The following is a 10,127-nucleotide window of genomic DNA, read 5'->3' on the forward strand; positions in this document are numbered from 1 at the left end:
ATGTTTTGTTAACACCAGGGTTAGTTGCCTAATATGCATTGTAAGTTTGTTGATGGAAGTTGATTGATTGATCGCTTTGGCTACTGTTAATAATATACAACAGATTTTATATGATACAGGAGAAATTTTAATATAATGGAATAATATTGCACCCATTATAGTATGTCCCATCCTATAGTCAAAGCCCAACTTACAAAGCAAACAAACAAAAAATCACAGATCTTTAATGAAGATGTTTGAGGTTGAATGGAACTATAACTTTTTTTTTTTTTGAGATGGAATTTCACTCTTCTTGCCCAGGCCGGAGTAAAATGACGCGATCTCAGCTCACTGCAACCTCGGCCTCCCGGGTTCAAGCGATTCTCTTGCCTCAGTCTCCCAAGTAGTTGGGACTACAGGCGTGTACCACTATGCCCAGCTAATTTTTTGTATTTTTAGTAGAGACAGGGTTTCACCATGTTGGCCAGGCTGGTCTTGAAACTCCTCACCTCAGGTGATCCGCCCGCCTCAGCCTCCCAAAGTGCTGGGATTAAAGGTGTGAGCTACTGTGCCCAGCCTGGAACAATAACTTCTGTTTAAAATATAATTCGATCAGGGTCTCCATTCTGATGCTCTCCAAATGGCAAAATGTAGTTCAAGAGACAGTTTAGAAGTGTTAACAGAAAAAATTATTCAATAACACTTGTTAAAGCATGGTAAGGAAGACTTTATTCAGGACCACCAAGTATAGGGACCACTGCAATGGGGTCTTGCAGAGGGGTAAAGAGATTGGGCTCAATGGGAGTTTGTAGCCAAGGAGCACTATAGGGATCAGTGGGTAGAAAATTACCAAGAGGAAACATCAGGGGTAAGGGTGATTCTGGCCAAACATTCCTAATAGGATTCTTGCTGAAGATAAGCCAGGGTGATTAAACATTGCCTGGGGGATAATGGAGGATGAGGAACCTGATCAGATATTGAAGATGATATCAAGGATAGGACCTTCTTGATAAATGGACTTAGGGTTCTTTGCTAAAACCAGATTTTACAAGGAAGTGCACAGATGGGCCTAACAGACAATTCAGAAGCCTGAAAAAGGTATGGTCAAGCAAAGAATCTTATCAAAGCAAGAATATTTTGCTTACAAACTCCAAGTTCCTTTTATTTTGGAGGAACATGCCTGGGGCAGTTGGTTCCTCCAAACAGGTATTCCTTGTCTCCTCCCTGTGACAAAACTTGGGACTTTGAAAGGAGGTGGCTCTCTGAAGCTTTGCAAAATTCAGACACCCATTGCCAAACCTTTTTTTTTTTTTTTCTTTGAGACAGGATCTCACTCTCTCACCTCCTGGGCTCAAGCGATCCTTTCACCTCAGCTTCTTGAGTGGCTGGGACTACAGGCATGCGCCACCATGTCCAGCTAATTTTAAAATTTTTTATAGAGATGGGGTTTTGCTATGTTGCCCACACTGGTCTCTTGAACTTCTGGGCTTAAGGAATCCACCCACTTCAGCCTCCCAAAGTGCTGGGATTACAGGTGTGAGCCACACTGCACCCAGCCTAAACTTCTAGTTAACAAATTAATTTATCAATTATTGGTGTTATTTAGACTGATGACTTAAAACATTGGATATTCATGGGAAAGAGAGGATGGGAGAGAGAAGTGACTGCAGGGGCTAAAGTCTTGGAGGTTTCACCAAATCAGAATGGAAATAGCTGCAGGCAAGCGTCCAGGGTCCCAAAGCCACTGGAGTCCACTCCCCTCCACTAGCCTTACCCTCCCCCAGCACAAAGCAGAGAATCTGCCCTAGGTGATAGAGATATGGGGATAAAATGAGAGCAGATATGTGGCAGGACTTTGCTTTAGTTTTCTTTTAATTGGGGCATAATTTACATAAAGTAAAATTTAGGGTGCAGCTCTGCCAGTTTTGACAAACAAATACAGTTATGCAAACTAGCACAATGAGGATACAGAACAGTTCCATCAACCCCTAAAATCCAGGTATGTTGGAATCCAGACAATAAACCCTTATAACATGTCCCCTATGCCAGCCTACTGGCCTTTAGCTACTGATAGTTGCTAGTTACTAACACTCTTCAGATTGCACCTCCTGCGTTTCCTTGCACACAAGAACTGGGCCAAGAACACTGGGCAGAACTAAGGCTTTCTGCTAGGCAGCCCTGAGCCCTTCTGCTGCTGCTCTCTCACGGGGCTTCTCTTCTAGGCGCAGTCCTGGGCTCTCGGCCTTACTAGCTTCCTCAGAACCATGCCATAAATTACATATCTTCAGAGATATTCTGGGAAGAAAGCCTCTTGTCAATCTAACTATATGTGAGAAAGTGGGGTGGAATGACCATCCCTTCCCAGTTTGAGAAGGACTGAAAGTCTTGTGCCAAGATACAGACTCCCTCTTCACTTTTTGCATTGATGTGGGTCCATTCTCACCTTCACACGGAGGCATAATTTTAGGGAGATAATGTTGAGTGCTTCAGAAAACCTTGGAACCCTAACATCCACAGACATTGCTTGTCACTGACAGGGACCCTGGAGATCACATAGTCTCATCCCTTGTATCCGCTAAAATAGATCACTGCTGCAGTCCTGACTCCACTGCTCATGGGCTATGTGACCTTGGACAAGATGATTAACTCTCTGTGCCTATGTTTCTCTGTGCATAAGTGATACTTACTGTGGGGACTAAAGGAACTCCATCATGGATGCTAATCTGCCATATTGACTTCTGATTAACCCTAGTTCTGGGAATGCCTCTAAGATTTTTCCTTTCATGTACTAACTATAAATCCTTTCCTTGGATGGGTGTGGTGGCTCACACCTGTAATCTCAGCACTTTGGGAGGCCGAGGTGAGCAGATCACCTGAAGTTGGGAGTTCGAGACCAGCCTGGCCAACATGGTGAAACCCTGTCTCTACTGAAAATACAAAAATTAGCTGGGTGTGGTGGTGTGTGCCTGTAATCCCGCTACTTGGGAGGCAGGGAGAATTGCTCGAACCCAGGAGGCGGAGGTTGCAGTGAGCTGAGATTGCGCCATTGCACTCTAGCCTGGGTGATAGAGCGAGACTCCATCTCCAAAAAACAAAACAAAAAAACAAAAAGCCCGTCCTTAGGCATAAACACATACTTACCATAAATCCTGCCCCAGCCGGGCATGGTGGCTCACACCTGTAATCCCAGCACTTTGGGAGGCAGAGACAGGCAGATCACAAGGTCAGGAGTTCGAGACCAGCCTGGCCAATATGGTGAAACCTCATCTCTACTAAAAATACAAAATTAGCAGGGCGTGGTGGTGGGCGCCTGTAGTCCCAGCTACTCAGGAAACTGAGGCAGAAGACTCACTTGAAACCGGAAGGTGGAGGTTGCAGTGAGCCGAGATCATGCCATTGCACTCTAGCCTGGGTGACAGAGAGAGATTCGGTCTCAAAAAAAAAAAAAAAAAAAAGAAAAAGAAAAAAGCCAGGCGCGGTGGCTCACGCCTGTAATCCCAGCACTTTGGGAGGCCGAGGCAGGTGGATCACGAGATCAGGAGATCAAGACCATCCTGGCTAACACAGTGAAACCCCGTCTCCACTAAAAATACAAAAAATTAGCCGGGCGTAGTGGTGGGCGCCTGTAGTCCCAGGTACTCGGGAGGCTGAGGCAGGAGAATTGCTTGAACCTGGGAGGTGGAGGTTGCAGTGAGCCGAGATCATGCCACTGCACTCCAGCCTGGGTGACAGAGCAAGACTCTGTCTCAAAAAAAAAAAAAAAAAATTCTGTCCATTCTCGCATTGCTGTAAAGAACTACCTGAGACAGGGTAATTTACAAAGAAAAGAGGTTTGATTGACTCATGGTTCTGCAGGCTGTACCTGAAGCATGGCTGGGGAGGCCTCAAGGAAACTTACAATCACCGTGGAAGGCAAAGGGGAAGCAAGCATGTCTTACATGGCGGTAGAAGGAGGAACAGACAGAAGGGGGAGGCGCTACACATTTTTAAACAACCAGATCTCGTGAGAACTCACTATCACCAGAACAGCAAGGGAGAAGTCTGTCTTCATGATCCTCATGATCCAATCACCTCCCACCAGGCCCCTCTTCCAGCACTGGGGATTACAATTTGACATGAGAGGCCACGACACAAATCCAAACCATATCATGCCCTGAAGCAAATTCTCTATGGTAGATAAGCCCTGGATCTGGGGGATAACCTTGAGGGGATCCACCATCCCGAGACTTGGCTTCTGTTCATAAGTTTCTACTAAATGTTTCTTTCTGAGAAACTGGATTTGTTAGGCTCTTTCTATGGCCTTTCAGCTTCCTCAGTCTTTGAGGGTAGGTTTGCAGAGACCTGCTGATTGCAGAACATTTACACATGGGGTGTTTTAAGGATTGGATGAATGATGATGAGAGCACAGTGCCAGGCAAATAGTGAGTACTCAATAAACAATAGCTTAACATTAATACAACACAGAGATTTATCTATTTTTGTTTTTGTTTTTGAGTCTTACTCTGCTGCCTAGGCTTGAATGCAGCAGCGTGATCTCAGCTCACTGCAACTTCTGCCTACCAGGCTCAAGAGATCCTCCCATATCAGCCTCCCATGTAGCTGGGACTAGAGGCGTGCACCAGCACACCAAGCTAATTTTTGTATTTTTCGTAGAGATAGGGTTTTGCCATGTTGCCCAGGCTGGTCTCAAACTCCTCGATTTAAGCCATCCACCTGCCTCAGCCTCCCAAAGTGCTGGCATTACAGGCATGAGCCACTGCACCTTTCTTAACCCAGAGATGTTAAGTGACTTATTTCTTCTTTTCTTTTTGTAACTGAGTCTCGCTTTGTTGCCAAGGCTGGAGTGCAGTGGCGCAATCTCGGCTCACTGCAACCTCCAACTCCCAGGTTCAAGCAATTCTCCTGCCTCAGCCTCCTAGGTAGCTGGGATTACAGACATGTGCCACCACGCGTGGCTAATTTTTTGTATGTTTAGTAGAGACAGGGTTTCACCATGTCGGTCAGGCTGCTCTCCAACTTCTGACCTCAAGTGATCCAGTTGCCTCAGCCTCCCAAAGTGCTGGGATTACAGGCATGACCCACAGCACCCACATTTTATTTTACTTTTATTTTTAGAGATGGGGATTCTCACTATGTTGCCCAGGCTGGTATCGAATTAGGCTGGGCTCTAGTGATCCTCCCAAAGTGCCGGGATTACAGATGTGAGCTATCACACCGAGCCTCAATAAATTTCTTAATAATAGTAACAATGATAGCCATGGTACTAAGCACCTTCCAGGTCCCAAGTGCTGTGCTGTGTCCTGCATCATACCACAGAAACCTCCCAGCAGCCCAGCAAAGATGAAGAAACAGGTCGGGCAAAGTCAAGTAACTTGTCCAACAACACTTGGCAAGTAGGTGACAGAACCAGGACCTGAGCCCAAGTTTCTGACACTGAAGTGCATGTGCTCTTAACCATGGCACTGCTGCCTTTGATTAGAAACATAGCAAAGATTTTTAGAATGTGAAGGGCCCTACCAAAGTAGTTCTAGATGACAAGGATTATTATTATTATATTATTATTATTATTATTATTATTTTGAGACAGAATTTCACTCTTGTTACCCAAGCTGGAGTACAATGGCACAATCTCAGCTCACTGCAACCTCCACGTCCTAAGTTTAAGCGATTCTCCTGCCTCAGCCTCCCAAGCAGCTGCGATTACAGGCATGTGCCACCAAGCCCGGCTAATTTTTTGTATTTGGTAGAGACAGGGTTTCACCATGTTGGTCAGGCTGGTCTTGAACTCCTGACTTCAGGTGATCCGCCCACCTCGGCCTCCCAAAGTGCTGGGATTACAGGCGTGAGTCACTGTGCCCGACCTACAAGGATTATTTCTTATTTAGAGATGGTGACATTCTTGCAAAGTACGTAGACTGAAAGAAATCACTATTGAAATAGCATCAACATGAACCTACCCATCCCACTGAAGTTCCAAAATATTTCATCATGTATAATTTCCACGTCTCTCTTTGGTAACATACTAATGATAACTAATGACCAAAAAAAAAAAAAAAAAAAGAAAGAAAAATAATGTGAAAAGCCCTGAGAAACCCCAAACCACACCTTTCGATCAACCACAGCATAGTGGCTGTGACCTCTCCAGTTCTGTCAGCTCCTCGCCAACTCCAGTTTGTAGAACAGTGATCTGGAGAACTCCAGCTGGTGAATTCCTTTTGTGGATTGAGAGCGTTATGTGATCAGCACAGTCTGAAGCTGCCATGTACTTCACCAAGACAGGTGTTCTGGGATGTTGGGGAGAGAAGGGCGGCGGTCTGTGAAGGAGAACCTGGGTGTCTAGAGCACTGAGGTGCTCTTTCTAGGGGTGAGTGGGCAAACGCCACCCACACTGTCATGTAAGTTTCCACAATCCAGTTGTCACTTCGAACTGCCAATGTTGAACTTCATGCTCCTGCCATTCCACTTTGGGCTTGGTAGAGATAGCAGCCCCTGGTGCAGGCTGTCTTGGCTGAATACATCTTACCCTCTCCCTTCTCACACTGCCAGTCCCTTGTGTGACCTTGAAAAGATCTCTCAAGCATCAGTAGAACTGCTTAAGCTCGAAGTATATTGATTAAAATAACAGGAATTATAATGTGTGAACAGTTGCTCGGTATTTATAGAATTATTTTCTTCTAGGACACAGTCCTCCCTTTCTCCCCAGATCCTGTAGTGAAATGACAGGCCAAATGCTGTGGTAATTCAAGAGGATGAGAGGAAATATGCTTTGAAACAGGAGGAGAAACTGACCTGGCTGGTTTGGTAAGAGGTCCAAGGAACACAGTGTCCTTTGGACGTTGACAGCTGCTGGAAGATGTCTGTTCTAGTTCTAGTCGGTCAGGCCGACCCTCTCTGGCCAGCTGACCTGTGGCAAGCAGAAATGGTCAACATAATGGAAAGCCCATTCCATCCTTGACAGTGAGATATGCTGATGTGGGAGATGAGAGAGATTTTAATCTACTGATAAAAGAGGAAAAGATGTCCGGAATGAAAAGTAATATGAATGAGGCAGGTTACAAAACAGTATGTACTGTGGTATCATATTTACATATTTTCACAAATATAAATGATTATATAAAAATAATCTGGAATAATAGTTACAAACTGTTAATAGAACTAGGATTGAAAATGGCAAAGAGTGCTTTGCAGACGCTGCCGCTGAGGAAAGTCCTGTACTACTAGCCATGGTCAACCCTACCATGTTCTTCGACATTGCCGTCCACGGCGAGCCCTCGGGCCACGTCTCCTTCGAGCTGTTTGCAGACAAGGTTCCAAAGACAGCAGAAAATTTTCATGCTCTGAGCACTGGAGAGAAAGGATTTGGTTATAAGGGTTCCTGCTTTCGCAGAATTATTCCAGGGTTTATGTGTCAGGGTGGTGACTTCACACGCCATAATGGCACTGGTGGCAAGTCCATCTATGGGGAGAAATTTGAAGATGAGAACTTCATCCTAAAGCATACAGGTCCTGGCATCTTGTCCATGGCAAATGCTGGACCCAACACAAATGGTTCACAGTTTTTCATCTGCACTGCCAAGACTGAGTGGTTGGATGGCAAGCATGTGGTCTTTGGCAAAGTGAAAGAAGACATGAATATTGTGGAGGCCATGGAGCGCTTTGGGTCCAGGAATGACAAGACCAGCAAGAAGATCACCATTGCTGACTGTGGACAACTTGAATAAGTTTGACTTGTGTTTTATCTTAACCACCAGACCATTCCTTCTGTAGCTCAGGAGAGCACCCCTCCACCCCATTTGCTCGCAGTATCCTAGAATCTTTGTGCTCTCGCTGCAGTTCCCTTTGGGTTCCATGTTTTCCTTGTTCTCTCCCATGCATAGCTGGATTGCAGAGTTAAGTTTATGATTATGAAATAAAAACTAAGTAACAACAACAACAAAAAAAAGAAAATGGCAAAGAGGAGATTTTTAAAATTTTGTATGCTTTTATATTCTTTGAGTTTTTTCTAAATATAATGCATTACTTTCCCCTACCCCTAAAATCTTTTTTGGTACTTATTATATTATTTTTTTTTTAAGTTAGCTTCATTTAAGTAACAGTTACATACAGTACAATCACCCTATTAAAAGTCTATGGTGGGCCCAGTGCAATGGCTCACGCCTGTAATCTCAGCACTTTAGGAGGCCGAGGTGGGCGGATCATGAGGTCAGGAGTTCAAGACCAGCCTGACCAACATGGTGAAACCCCATCTCTACTAAAAATACAAAAATTAGTCAGATGTGGTGGCACGCACCTGTAATCTCAGCTACTCAGGAGGCTGAGGCAGGAGATTGCTTGAACCCGGGAAGTGGAGGTTGCAGTGAGCCAAGATCATGCCATTGCACTCCAGTCTGGGCAACAGAGCGAGACTCCATCTCAAAAAAAAAAAAAAAGTCTATGGTGCTGGGCACAGTGGCTCATGCCTGTAATCTCAGCACTTTAGGAGGCCAAGGCAAGAGAATCCCTTGAGCCCTGGAGTTTAAGTCCAGCTTGGACAACATAGTAAGACCCTGTCTCTAAAAAAATTTTTAAAAGTTAACCATGTGTGGTGGCATGTGCCTGTAGCCTCAGCTACTTGGGAGGCTGAGGTGGGAGGATCACTTGAGCCCAGGAGATTGAGGCTGCAGTGAGCTATGATTGTGCTACCACACTCCAGCCTATACAAGAGAGTAAGACTGTGTCTCAAAAAAAAAAAAAAAAAAAAAAAAAAAGTCTAGGGTTAGATGAGTTTTGAGAAATGTACAGTCATGTAACCACCACCTCAATCAAGATATAGAACACTTCCAGGTCAGGCGTGGTGGATCGTGCCTGTAATCCCAGCACTTTGGGAGGCTGAGGCAGACAGATCACCTGAAATCAGGAGTTCAAGACGAGCCCGACCAATATGGTGAAAACCTGTCTCTACTAAAAGTACAAAAAATGAGCTGGGCATGGTGGCGGACACCTGTAATCCCAGCTACTCGGGAGGCTGAGGCAGGACAATCACTTGAACCCAGGAAGCAGAGGTTGCAGTGAGCCGAGATCATGCCATTACCTCCGGCCTGGGCAACAAGAGCAAAACTCTGTCTTTAAAAAACAAACAAACAAACAAACAAAAAACAAAAAAGAACACTTCCACCACACTCAAATTTCTCTCCTGCCCTTTTTGCAGTCCATTCCCTGTCTCCACTCCCTACCCCAGGCGACTACTGATCTGATTTCTGTCCCTATTGTTTAGTCTCTTTTAGAATGTCATATAAATGGAATCATACTGTAAGCATGGCCATTTTTGTGCCTGGCTTCTTTCACCTAGCAAAATGCCAGATAGATTCACCCATCAGGATGCTTGTGGAGATTTGTTTCTTTTATTTATTTATTTATTTATTTATTTATTTATTTATTTATTGAGATGGAGTCTCACTCTGTCACCAGGCTGGAGTGCAGTGGCGCAATCTCGGCTCACTGCAACCTCCGCGTCCTGGGCTCAAGTGATTCTCCTGCCTCAGTCTCCCGAGTAGCTGGGACTACAGGCATGTGCCACTACACCCAGCTAATTTTTGTGTTTTTAGTAGAGATGGGGTTTCACCATGTTAGTCAGGTTGGTCTTGATCTCCTGACCTTGGGATCCACCCACCTCAGCCTCCCAAAGTGCTGGGATTACAGGCATGAGCCACCGTGCCCAGCCTGTTTCTTTTTATTACTGAATGGCATTCCAATGTATTGTAGTTTATCCATTCACCAGTGTGGCTTGTTTTCTGCTTTTGTCAATTACAAATTACAAATAAAACAAAATGTGTGTTTACAATTACAAACATTTGTGCGCAAGGTTGGGTAGATATGTTTTCTCTTGAGTAAATACCTAGAAATGAGATCTTTATAAGAAGCTGCCAAACTTTTCCAAAGTGGCATTTTGCATTCCCATCATGAGTATTCCAGTTGCTCCACATTTTCACCAGCTTCAGGCATTGGCATTTTTTTGAATTTGAATCATTCTAATAGGTGTGTAGGTATCTCATTATGGTTTTAATTTTCATTTCCCTAATGACTAATGATGTTGAACATCTTTTCCTGTGTTTATTGGTCATCTGTATATGATTTTTGGTGATATCGTCAAATCTTTTATGCATTTAAAA

The 10,127-nt window shown here is 44.5% G+C and overlaps 1 pseudogene across 1 annotated transcript; it reads left to right on the forward strand.

Moving 5' to 3' along the window:
- The first annotated feature begins 7,176 nt into the window (after positions 1 to 7,176).
- On the forward strand, positions 7,177 to 7,904 carry LOC105538452 (annotated as a pseudogene). Its single transcript, XR_001005907.1, has one exon. The product of XR_001005907.1 is annotated as a peptidyl-prolyl cis-trans isomerase A pseudogene (transcript).
- Positions 7,905 to 10,127: the final 2,223 nt, after the last annotated feature.

This window comes from Mandrillus leucophaeus, unplaced genomic scaffold (assembly GCF_000951045.1).
Source record: "Mandrillus leucophaeus isolate KB7577 unplaced genomic scaffold, Mleu.le_1.0 Scaffold192, whole genome shotgun sequence".
Classification (NCBI taxonomy): Eukaryota; Metazoa; Chordata; class Mammalia; order Primates; family Cercopithecidae; genus Mandrillus; species Mandrillus leucophaeus.